This window comes from Arachis hypogaea, chromosome 3 (genome assembly GCF_003086295.3).
Source record: "Arachis hypogaea cultivar Tifrunner chromosome 3, arahy.Tifrunner.gnm2.J5K5, whole genome shotgun sequence".
Classification (NCBI taxonomy): Eukaryota; Viridiplantae; Streptophyta; class Magnoliopsida; order Fabales; family Fabaceae; genus Arachis; species Arachis hypogaea.
Genome location: NC_092038.1, coordinates 56,244,970 through 56,256,926, shown reverse-complemented (window position 1 = coordinate 56,256,926; position 11,957 = coordinate 56,244,970). Strand labels below are relative to the sequence as shown.

Below are 11,957 nucleotides of genomic sequence, written 5' to 3'. Positions count from 1 at the left end.
TATTTGCTATCTCAAAGGACCTAATTAGTACTTTTTTTCAAAGACACTACTAGAAAACTAGTAATTACAGACGGATATTTCTGACAGATTTTATCCCACAGAAATACAGACAAAATTTGCGAGGGATTTTTTGTCGGAAATACAAAAAATAAATTAGCATAAATTACAGACAGAAAAGAGAATCATTCGATAATTTTGTCGGAAAAATTAATTTTTTTTCGTGGAAAATGGTTACCGACGAAAAATCCGTCTGTAATCAAATGAATAAAAATGCTTTGTTTTTTTAAATTATTATAGACAGAAAATATGACTGTAATTTAAAATTTTCTATCAGAAAAGATTGAAATAAGGTTTTTGCTTTAAGCGTGTCTTGTCATTTCGCATGACACCTCTCCGCGCCTCCATACTCCTCTGGGCCTCTCCTCCGAATGCTCCATCAGCGGTGCCTCTCGGCCTTGCACCGTCATCGCACCGAACTTCTGTCACACCAAAGCTTCGTCTCACCCCCTCCCAGCTCTTCTTCGTGTGCCGCTCATGTCACTTCGTATCGAACCCTAATGTGCAGAAATCGCTCCATTTTGATCTCGCCTCAGTTGTACAGGTAACCCTAATCTCTTCCACGCCTTTATCACTCTCCTATTCGTTGCTACACTAACGCTAGCCTCTCCTCCTGTTTGCCATTTCCGTCGAGCTTTTCTACTGAGCTTTTTTACATCTCGTTCAATTCACCACCTCTCCTCGAACTTTGTAGTGCACTGTCGTTGTTCTAGTCTTGGTATGGTTTCTGTCGTCTACTTCTTATTGTTTTTGATGTCCTCTTACGCATGCATAGCTATTTTGTTTTATTTTTCTTTTGCTTTGTTTCTTTCTTTCTTTCTCCTTCATTTTCCTTCTTACACTTCTAGATCTAGATATGCTACTACTCATAGAATTTTCCTGTTCTAGAATATCGAGAACCTATCCTCAGATTTGGTTAATTTTTGAATTTATCACTTTCAGTTTTCTAGATTTTTATTTTCATTTTGAAATACTGATCGAGTAGATTTTGTTGTTCAATTAGTTCATTCTTTTTTCAGTTACTGAGAAGATTAGATGGCTTTAAGTCTAAAATATGAGCAATACAGTAATGTCTATGAGTAGAGTATAAAATATCTCCTATTGTTCTATTTTACACACTCTGAATTCTACATGCATCATAGATCAGCTTTTTCTTCAATCTTATGCAGGTCAAGAGCAAATAGAATAGCAGTAATGTCTGTGGATATTTTACTTAGGAATTAGTACGTGTAGATGGCATATGCAACATTAAGATGAAACTATATTTATTAACTTGATGAACTTTTTTCTTTAGGAATCATTTGAGATCCCATGTGGCCAAGGTTGTGGTGGTGAAGACATTGAGTTAGGAGCATATGGAATGAACTCAGGAAAACTGGGCTTGAATCTTTTCTTCAAAAAGGTGTTTGTTCTTAATCCTTATATTTATGTTGAACACCATTCGTCAACTTTTATTTCTTTTTTCCCCCTCAATTTATGGTGAAGACATTGAGTTAGGAGCTTATGGAATTTTTAAAGGGATTTCTTCCTCTTTTTTAACTTCTTAGCTTTCGTATATAGTTTTGTAAATGGTCTTATTAGAATTGTTTTGTTGATAGATATATTTCAGAGATTGGCCTGCCTTGTTAGGTGGGTTGATTACATATTTCTATTTCTTCTTGTAAGGATACCATATTCTTTACATACTTGGTTCTTTTTTTTTCTGATTCTCTTCATGAAAGTTGTTCCTGATAAGAAAATTGATGAAAAAACCACTCAAATTCATATATCTCATCTTATAAGTACTTTTAGTTCTCTAAAATTAGCAAGTAAGGACTTTGGAAGAGAGTCAAAAGTGTTTGTTTGCAATTGATAGACAGCTTGCATGTCAAGAGTGAGGGAGAAACATAGGAGAAAGAAATGTTACGATTCGAAAACCATTTATGAAGGACAAAGAATGAGAAGATTCTAGCTTGAATGCAATGGAAATAAGCCTTGAATTGTTGCTCTATTTAGTCATATTTTTGACAAGTTAATTGACAATATAGAAAGTGGAATAAATAATTTGCTTTTGCTCCAACTTTAGAATTTTCAAATTGGCAAGATTAGAGCACTCTATATGTATGACTTGTTTAGGAAAATTTTCTATTAAGTGTTGTACACTTGTACTTGCTTGTTTTTATATTATGACTTGATTTAGATGTCACTGATAGGGAGAAATCATTTCTTCATGCTGTAAAATAGCAGCGAATCATATTGGATGAAGTGAGTTTTAATAGCATACTATGATCAAGATTAATGGAACTATTTTACTTCTATAATTTTAACTTTCTAATTTTCATAAGATGTTTTTTAATGAAATAGTTATTTTGTACCTTTCCCTTTTTCCCTTATTTCCACACATGTGAGGGTGTTTTCTTTATTGTTTGAATATCTCCAAGAGAAGTTTTAATCTGCTATCTCCTACTTATGGTTACAGTTTATTTTGTTTTTTTTAAAGCTAATGACTTGTTGCTTAATGTAAGACCCAGAATTTTTGAAAAGGTTTATTATAAACTAATTTCAAATTAGATTATTTATTTCTAGCTTTAATTTCAGAAATTACTTTATTAAAGAATATTTAAAGTAAGTTTTGATTAATTGAATTTGAAATAAATTAAGATTCTTATCCAATTATATAATTATTGAATTATTTTTTTATATTTGGATTATAAAGTTGGCAGTTATGAAATAATAAGAATTTTAAGTTTTAAAAATAAAGGAATTTAATCTTATTATCTTATAATTTCAATTAAAGTATTTGATTTTCAATTAATTAGCATTTCGATACAATAAATAATGTTTTTGAAGTAATTTTAAGTATTTAATTAGAATTCAAATTAATATCCTATGCCTTAATTTTATTAAAATTACCTTACTCTAATTAAACCCAAAATCCCCAAATTAAAACCCTAATTTTTTTTACCTAACCCTAGCTACCCCAACCCACACACGTAACACACACAACCAACACCCTCTGTCACTCTTCCTCACCCTCTCAGCACACACACACACCCAACGAAAGAAAGGGAACAGAAGGAATGGGGAAAGCAGAGGGGAAGAGAGATCGGTGAAGGAAAATAGAAGAGGGAGGAGCTGCGCCACCACTGCCGGCCTTGGGCTCGGCATCTAAGCCTGTAGCGTCACCGCCCAACCGCGTCCAGCCCACCACCCATCGCTGCCATCGTGTGTTGCCGTTGAAGGAGGAGGAGCGCGAACCAGATCCGCGAGGAGAGGGAGTCGTGCCGTCGTCCCTACACCATCGCGGATCAGATCTGAGGCGAGGGAGAGGACCGCGATGGAGGAAGGAGTAGCGCTACCCAGTCGCCGTCTGTGGGGAGTCATCGCCGGTCTGCACGCCACCAACTTCACCGGCGTTGTCGCAAAAAGGAGAGAGAGCCACGTAGGAGGAGAACAACCGTCGCGGAGCTGTCTCTGCCACTGCGCCCAGCTGCTGTCGCGAGCCTCATCGCTGCTGATTGGGGTGCGTTACCAAGCTCCTACTGTCGGAGAACCCCACTGCGGTCACTGATGACCACTGCCAGTAAGGAATTTTAAGTTTGGTTTCAGTTCTTTCGGGTTCCAGGATGATTTTTAACATTGCGTGGTTGTTACAGTCGCTGTCGCCAGAATTCTTGTCGCCGTTGTAGTTTGGGATGGCTGTCGAGGCTGCCGTTAGATCAATTCAGAGACCGTTGCTATTTCATTTTTCTTATTTTGGTAAGTGTTTATGTTTTCAAAACCCCTGCGTTAGTATTCTGTTATGTTTGGTTATAAATGCTGAGATTTTGGTAACGTAGGGTCGTGTTTTGAGCATTGCATATCGCTTTTAAGTTGCTTTGAGTGCTGTGAAAGTGATCAGGGACTAAGTTTGTGGTTGCTGTTGGTTTCGGGTTGAGAGAAAAGGTTTCCTTGGCACGTTTTGGGTTATGGTTTTGACTTGTCGAGGTAGGGGCTGTCTATAAAAACTAATTCATTTAAAGTTGGAATTATTATAAATAGATATGATGTGCGAAAAGCATTTCTGGTGATTATGTAAGTCTTATGAATTGTCTGATTTGTATTGTATAAATATGGTTGTCTGTTTGTTTGAAATAATGTCTGATTTTATACAAAATGGAGGTTTTTGTTGTTTTGAATTGAAAGGATTTTAGTATTTGAAGTCTAAATTTTACTTATTGGAAACTAATTTAGTCTTGAATCTCTTGTAAAAGAGTTGAGGATTGGTTTGGTTGGGACTCGAAAAGGGTGACAAAGTCCAAGTTTTAGGGGAGATGCTGCCGAAATTTCTATAAAATCTGAGATTTTGCTCGAAGCATTATTTTAAAAATAATGAATTATGCTTTGAATTGAATGTCTGATAAATGAATTATATTTGAACTTATCTTATTAAGAAAATTATTAAGTAAGTTGGTTTTAAAATTGGGTTGAAATATTTGATACATTACTTTGTTTTGGGTTTGAATTCTACTTTATTTATTCAAGTCAAGAAGCTAAAGTTTTAGAGGTTTTCAATGAACTTAAGGAAATGAGTTATGTTATTCTCCCCTAAAGTCTTGAGATTCTGCTGAGGAATTTTATCACCAAATCCTTATTTAAAATGAGTGATTTTAAGTCTTTCAAAAGAGATTTTGAATTTGACATGGTTTTGAAATTGTTTGGAAGTTTTGAACAGAGGGGGAAAGTGGCACTGTTTTGAAAAGTGATTCTTGGTAATAGGTGAATTGAATACGTTTGTTATTTGAAAATAAATGGGCCAAGAATGATTTTTGAAGGTAAGATATTGAGCCTGATTGATTGGGGATATTACTGAGAATATGAGGATGATTTCTAGATCTGACCTCCTTGCACTCCAAAGAGCTTTTCTGGAGCTACAAAAGTTCAAATGAAGTGTTCTTAACGGCTATGGAACGCTAACTGGTGGACGAAATTGTGATACAAGAGTTCCAGGTACTGTTAGAGAAGCTTTTTCTTTCCACAACTCCATTCAACTAAACCAGCAAGTGTACTGGGTCATCCAAGTAATACCTTACGTGAGTAAGGGTCGATCCCACAGAGATTGTTGGTATGAAGCAAGCTATGGTCACCTTGTAAATCTCAGTTAGGAAGATTAAATTTGTTTATGATGAGTTCGAAAATTAATAATAAATAGAAAATAAAAAGGGATAGAAATACTTATGTAAATCAATAGTGGAAATTTCAGATAGGCGTACGGAGATGCTGTGCTCCTCTTGAATCTCTACTTTCTTATTATATTCATCCAATCCTTCTTACTCCTTTCCATGGCAAGCTGTATGTAGGGCATCACCGTTGTCAATGGCTACATCCCATCCTCTCAGTGAAAATGTTCCTATGCTCTGTCACAGCATGGCTAATCATCTGTCGGTTCTCAATCAGGTTGGAATAGAATCCCTTGATTCTTTTGCGTTTGTCATCACGCCCAGCCTTCAGGAGTTTGAAGCTCGTCACAGTCATTCAATCCCAGAATCCTACTCGGAATACCACAGACAAGGTTTAGACTTTCTGGACTCTCATGAATGCCGCCATCTATCTAGCTTATACCACGAAGATTCTGTTGGGGAATCTAAGAGATATGCGCCCGGTCTAGAGTAGAACGGAAGTGGTTGTCAGTCACGCGCGTTCATAGGTAAGAATGATGATGAGTGTCATGGATCATCACATTCATCAGGTTGAAGTGCAACGTATATCTTGGAATAAGAATAAAAGAGAATTGAATAAAAAGTAATAGTAATTGTATTGAAACTTGAGGTACAGCAGAGCTCCACACCCTTAATCTATGGTGTGCAGAAACTCCACTGTTGAAAATAGATAAGTGAAAGGTTCAGGCATGGCCAAATGGCCAGCCCCCTAAAACGTGATCAATAGCCTCTTAAGATGAAGAATAAAACAAAACTGAGACCAAAGATGTCTAATACAATAGTAACTTGTCCTATTTATACTATACTAGCTACTAGGGTTTACATGAGTAAGTAATTGATGCATAAATCCACTTCCGGGGCCCACTTGGTGTATGCTTGGGTTGAGCTTGATCTATCCACGAGCTGAGGCTTTTCTTGGAGTTGAACTCCAAGTTATAACGTGTTTTGGGCGTTCAACTCCGGATCATGACGTTTTTCTGGCATTTAACTCCAGACAGCAGCATGTACTTGGCGTTCAACGCCAAGTTACGTCGTCAATTTCCAAATAAAGTATGGACTATTATATATTTCTGGAAAGCTCTGGATGTCTAATTTCCAACGCCGTTGAGAGCGCTCCAATTGGAGTTCTGTATCTCCAGAAAATCCATTTCGAGTGCAGGGAGGTCAGATTCCAACAGCATCAGCAGTCCTTTTGTCAGCCTTTTTCAGAGTTTTGCTCAAGTCCCTCAATTTCAGCCAGAAATTATCTGAAATCACAGAAAAACACACAAACTCATAGTAAAGTCCAGAAATGTGAATTTAACATAAAAACTAATGAAAACATCCCTAAAAGTAGCTTGAACTTACTAAAAACTATCTAAAAACAATGCCAAAAAGCGTATAAATTATCCGCTCATCACAACACCAAACTTAAATTGTTGCTTGTCCCCAAGCAACTGAAAATCAATTAGGATAAAAAGAAGAGAATATACTATAAATTTCAAAATATCAATGAATATTAATTCTAATTAGATGAGCGGGACTTGTAGCTTTTTGCTTCTGAACAGTTTTGGCATCTCACTTTTTCCTTTGAAGTTTAGAATGATTGGCTTCTCTAGGAACTTAGAATTTCGGATAGTGTTATTGATTCTCCTAGTTAAGTATGTTGATTCTTGAACACAGCTACTTTTATGAGTCTTGGTCGTGGCCCTAAGCATTTTGTTTTCCAGTATTACCACCGGATACATAAATGCCACAAACACATAACTGGGTGAACCTTTTCAGATTGTGACTCAGCTTTGCTGGAGTCCCCAGTTAGTGGTGTCCAGAGCTCTTAAGCACACTCCTTTGCTTTGGATCACGACTTTAACCACTCAGTCTCAAGCTTTTCACTTGGACCTTCATGACACAAGCACATGGTTAGGGACAGCTTAATGTAGCCGCTTAGGCCTGGATTTTATTTCCTTGGGCCCTCCTATCCATTGATGCTCAAAGCCTTGGATCCTTTTTACCCTTGCCTTTTGGTTTTAAGGGCTATTGGCTTTTTCTGCTTGCTTTTTCTTTTTCTTTCTATTTTTTTTCGCCTATTTTTTTTCGCAAGCTTTTTACTTTTCACTGCTTTTTCTTGCTTCAAGAATCAATTTCATGATTTTTCAGATCATCAATAACATTTCTCTTTGTTCATCATTCTTTCAAGAGCCAACAGTTTTAACATTCATAAACAACAAGATAAAAAATATGCACTGTTCAAGCATTCATTCAGAAAACAAAAAGTATTGTCACCACATCAATATAATTAAACTAAATTCAAGGATAAATTCGAAATTCATGTACTTCTTGTTCTTTTGAATTAAAACATTTTTCATTTAAGATAGGTGAAGGATTTCATGGAATTTATTCATAGCTTTAAGACATAGTTACTACATACTAATGATCATGAAGTAGAGACACAAAACATAGATAAACTCAACATAAAAAAAAAACAAAAACAGAAAGAAATAAAGAACAAGGAGTGAATCCACCTTTAGTGGCATCTTCTTCTTGAAGGACCAACAATATCCTTAAGCTCTTCTATGTCCCTTCCTTGCCTTTGTTGCTCCTCCCTCATTGCTCTTTAATCTTCTCTTATTTCATGGAGAATGATGGAGTGTTCATGATGTTCCACCCTTAATTGTTCCACATTGTGGCTCAAATCTTCTAAGGAAGTGTTGAGTTGTTCCCAATAGTTGTTGGGAGGAAAGTGCATCCCTTGAGGCATCTCAGGGATTTCTTGATGATGAGCTTCCTCATGCATTTCTTGAGAGCCGTTAGGACTTGGTCCAACCTTTGATTAAAGTTGACCCTTCTAGTGTAGGGGCGTTCATCTCCTTGCATCATGGGCAAGTGAAATTCCAACCTCACATTTTCCGGGCTAAAATCTAAGTATTTCCCCCGAACCATTGTGAGATAATTATTTGGATTCGGGTTCATTCTTTGATCATGGTTCCTAGTGATCCATGCATTGGCATAGAACTCTTGAACCATTAAGATTCTGACTTGTTGTATGGGGTTGGTTAGGACTTCCCAACCTCTTCTTCGGATCTCATGTCGGATCTCCGGATACTCATTTTTCTTGAGCTTGAAAGGGACCTCAGGGATCACCTTCTTCTTTGCCACAACATCATAGAAGTGGTCTTGATGGCTCTTGGAGATGAATCTTTCCATCTCCCATGACTCAGAGGTGGAAGCTTTTGTCTTCCCTTTTCCTTTTCTAGAGGATTCTCCGGCCTTAGGTGCCATTGATGGTAGTGGAAAACAAAAAAGATTGTGATTTGACCACACCAAACTTAAAATATTGCTCGTCCTCGAGCAAGAGAAGAAAGAAGAGAAGAAGAAGAAGAAGAAGAAAATATGGTAGAGAGGGAGAGAGGTAGGTTCGGCTAAGGTGAAGAAGAGGGGGTATTGTTGTGTGAAAATGAAGTAGAATGGAAGGGTATATATAGGGAAAGGGGGGGTGTTTGTTCGGCCATATAGGGTGGGAATGGGTGGGAAAATGGTTTTGAATTTTTGAAGGTAGGTGGGGTTTATGGGGAAGAGTGGATGGATGTGAGTGGTGAAGGAGGTGATTGGGAAGAGGAATTGAGGTGATTGGTAAAGAGTGTTGGGAAGTGTGACATGGGGAATAGTCATCACAAAATAGGATTAGGAGGCAAGGTGGGAATATAGTAGGTGGGGATCCTGTGGGGTCCACAGATCCTGAGGTGATCCTGTGGGGTACACAGATCCTGAGGTGTCAAGGAATTCCATCCCTGCACCAAATAGGCATGTAAATTGCCCTTGCACACCATTCTGGCGTTTAAACGCCGTGTGGTGCACATTCTAGGCGTTCAACGCCCATGTAAAGCATGTTTCTGGCGTTGAACGCCAGTTTCATGCTTGTTACTGGCGTTCAGCGCTAGCTTTTCCTCTTAGGCACATTCCTGGCGTTCAGCGCCAGAATGTTGCTTGTTTCTGGCGTTCAGCGCCAGAATGATGCTCTTTTCTGGCGTTGAACGCCAGCCAGATGCTTCTTACTGGCGTTGAACGCCAGCCTGTGCTTCCTCTAGGGTGTGATTTTTTTCTTCTGCTGTTCTTGATTCTGTTTTTAATTTTTATGATTTTTTCGTGACTCCTCATGATCATGTACCTAATAAAACATAAAATAACAATAAAATAAAAATTAGATAAATAAAATTGGGTTGCCTCCCAACAAGCGCTTCTTTAATGTCAATAGCTTGATAGTGGCTCTCATGGAGCCACAAAGGTGATCAGGTCAATGTTGTATAGTCCCAACACCAAACTTAGAGTTTGGATATGGGATCTTAACATCAAACTTAGAGTTTGGTTGTGGCCTCCCAACACCGAACTTAGAGTTTGACTGTGGGGGCTCTTCTTGACTCTGAACTGAGAGAAGCTCTTCATGCTTACTCTCTTTTGTCACAGAGGGATGGCCTTGTGCCTTAAACACAAGGTAGTCCCCATTCAATTGAAGGACTAATTCACCTCTGTTGACATCTATCATAGCTTCTGCTGTGGCTAGGAAAGGCCTTCCAAGGATGATGCATTCATCCTCTTCCTTTATAGTGTCTAAGATTATGAAATCAGCAGGGACGTAAAAGCCTTCAACCTTTACTAACACGTCCTCCACTATTCCATAAACTTGTCTCAATGACTTGTCTGCCAATTGTAATGAGAACAAGGCAGGTTGTACCTCAATGATCCCCAGCTTCTACATTACAGAGAGAGGCATAAGATTTATCCCTGACCCTAAATCACATAGAGCTTTTTCAAAGGTCATGGTGCCTATGGTACAAGGTATTAAGAACTTGCCTGGATCTTGTTTCTTTTGAGGTAGAGTTTTCTGAATCCAGGTATCTAGTTCACTAATGAGCAAGGGAGGTTCACTTTCCCAAGTCTCATTACCAAACAACTTGGCATTCAGCTTCATGATAGCTCTTAAATATTGAGCAACTTGCTCTCCAGTCACATCTTCATCCTCTTCAGAGGAAGAATAGTCTTCAGAGCTCATGAATGGCAGAAGGAGATTTAATGGAATCTCTATGGTCTCTGTATGAGCCTCAGATTCCTTTGGATCCTTAATAGGAAACTCCTTCTTGCTTGAGGGACGTCCCAGGAGGTCTTCCTCACTAGGATTTTCGTCCTCCTCCTCCCTTGTGCATTCGGCCACATTGATCACATCAATGGCCTTGCACTCTCCTTTTGGATTCCCTTCTGTATTGCTTGGGAGAATACTGGGAGGAGTTTCAATGACTTTCTTACTCATCTGGCCTACTTGTGCCTCCAAATTTCTGATGGAGGATCTTGTTTCATTCATGAAACTGAAAGTGGCCTTTGACAGATCAGAGACTAGGTTGGCTAAATTAGAAGTGTTTTGTTCAGGATTCTCTATCTGTTGCTGAGAAGATGATGGATATGGCTTGCTATTGCTCAGCCTGTTGCGTCCACCATTGTTAAAGCCTTGTTGAGGGTTTTGTTGATCCTTCCATGAGAAATTTGGATGATTTCTCCATGATGAGTTATAGGTGTTTCCATAAGGTTCACCCATATAATTAACCTCTGCCATGACAGGGTTCTCAGGATCATAAGCTTCTTCAGAAGCTGCCTCTTTAGTACTGTTGGATGCATGTTGCCATCCATTCAGACTTTGAGAGATCATGTTGACCTGTTGAGTCAACACTTTGTTCTGAGCCAGTATGGCATTCAGAGCATCAATTTTAAGAACTCCTTTCTTCTGAGGTATCCCATTATTCACGGAATTCCTCTCAGAAGTGTACATAAATTGGTTGTTTGCAACCATATCAATGAGTTCTTGGGCCTCTTCAGGCGTTTTCTATAGGTGAATAGATCCACCTGCAGAATGGTCCAATGACATTTTCAAAAATTCAGATAGACCATAATAGAATATATCTAATATGGTCCATTCTGAAAACATGTCAGATGGACATCTTTTGGTCAGCTGCTTGTATCTTTCCCAAGCTTCATAGAGTGATTCACCATCTTTTTGCTTGAAAGTTTGAACATCTACTCTCAGCTTGCTCAGCTTTTGAGGAGGAAAGAATTTATCCAAGAAGGCAGTGACCAGCTTATCTCAGGAGTCCAGGCTATCCTTGGGTTGTGAGTCCAACCATATTCTAGCTCTGTCTCTTACAGCAAAAGGGAAAAGCATGAGTTTGTAGACTTCAGGATCAACTCCATTCGTCTTTACAGTCTCACAGATCTGTAAGAACTCAGTTAAAAACTGATAAGGATCTTCAGATGTAAGTCCATAAAACTTGCAGTTTTGTTGCATTAAGGCAACTAGCTGAGGTTTCAGCTCAAAATTGTTGGCTCCAATGGCAGGAATGGAGATGCTTCTTCCATCAAACTTGGATGTTGGTTTTGTGAAGTCACCAAGCATTCTCCTTGCATTATTATTATTTTCGGCTGCCATCTCCTTCTCTTGTTCGAAATTTTCTGAAAGGTTACTTCTGGATTGTTGTAATTTAGCTTCTCTTAATTTTCTCTTCAGAGTCCTTTCAGGTTCTGGATCAATTTCAACAAGAATGCCTTTATCCTTGTTCCTGCTCATATGAAAGAGAAGAAAACAAGAAAAGAAAGAGAAATCCTCTATGTCACAGTATAGAGATTCTTTTATGTTAGTAGAAGAAGAAAGGGGAGAAGAGTGAAGAAGAATCCAAACTCAAGGGATAGATTGGGTTCGGATCT

At 38.3% G+C, this 11,957-nt stretch overlaps 1 pseudogene; it reads left to right on the top strand.

Moving 5' to 3' along the window:
• Positions 1-382: 382 nt before the first annotated feature.
• The window catches only part of LOC112777883 (probable NAD(P)H dehydrogenase (quinone) FQR1-like 1), a 37,003-nt pseudogene continuing 25,428 nt past the window's right edge, over positions 383-11,957 (top strand).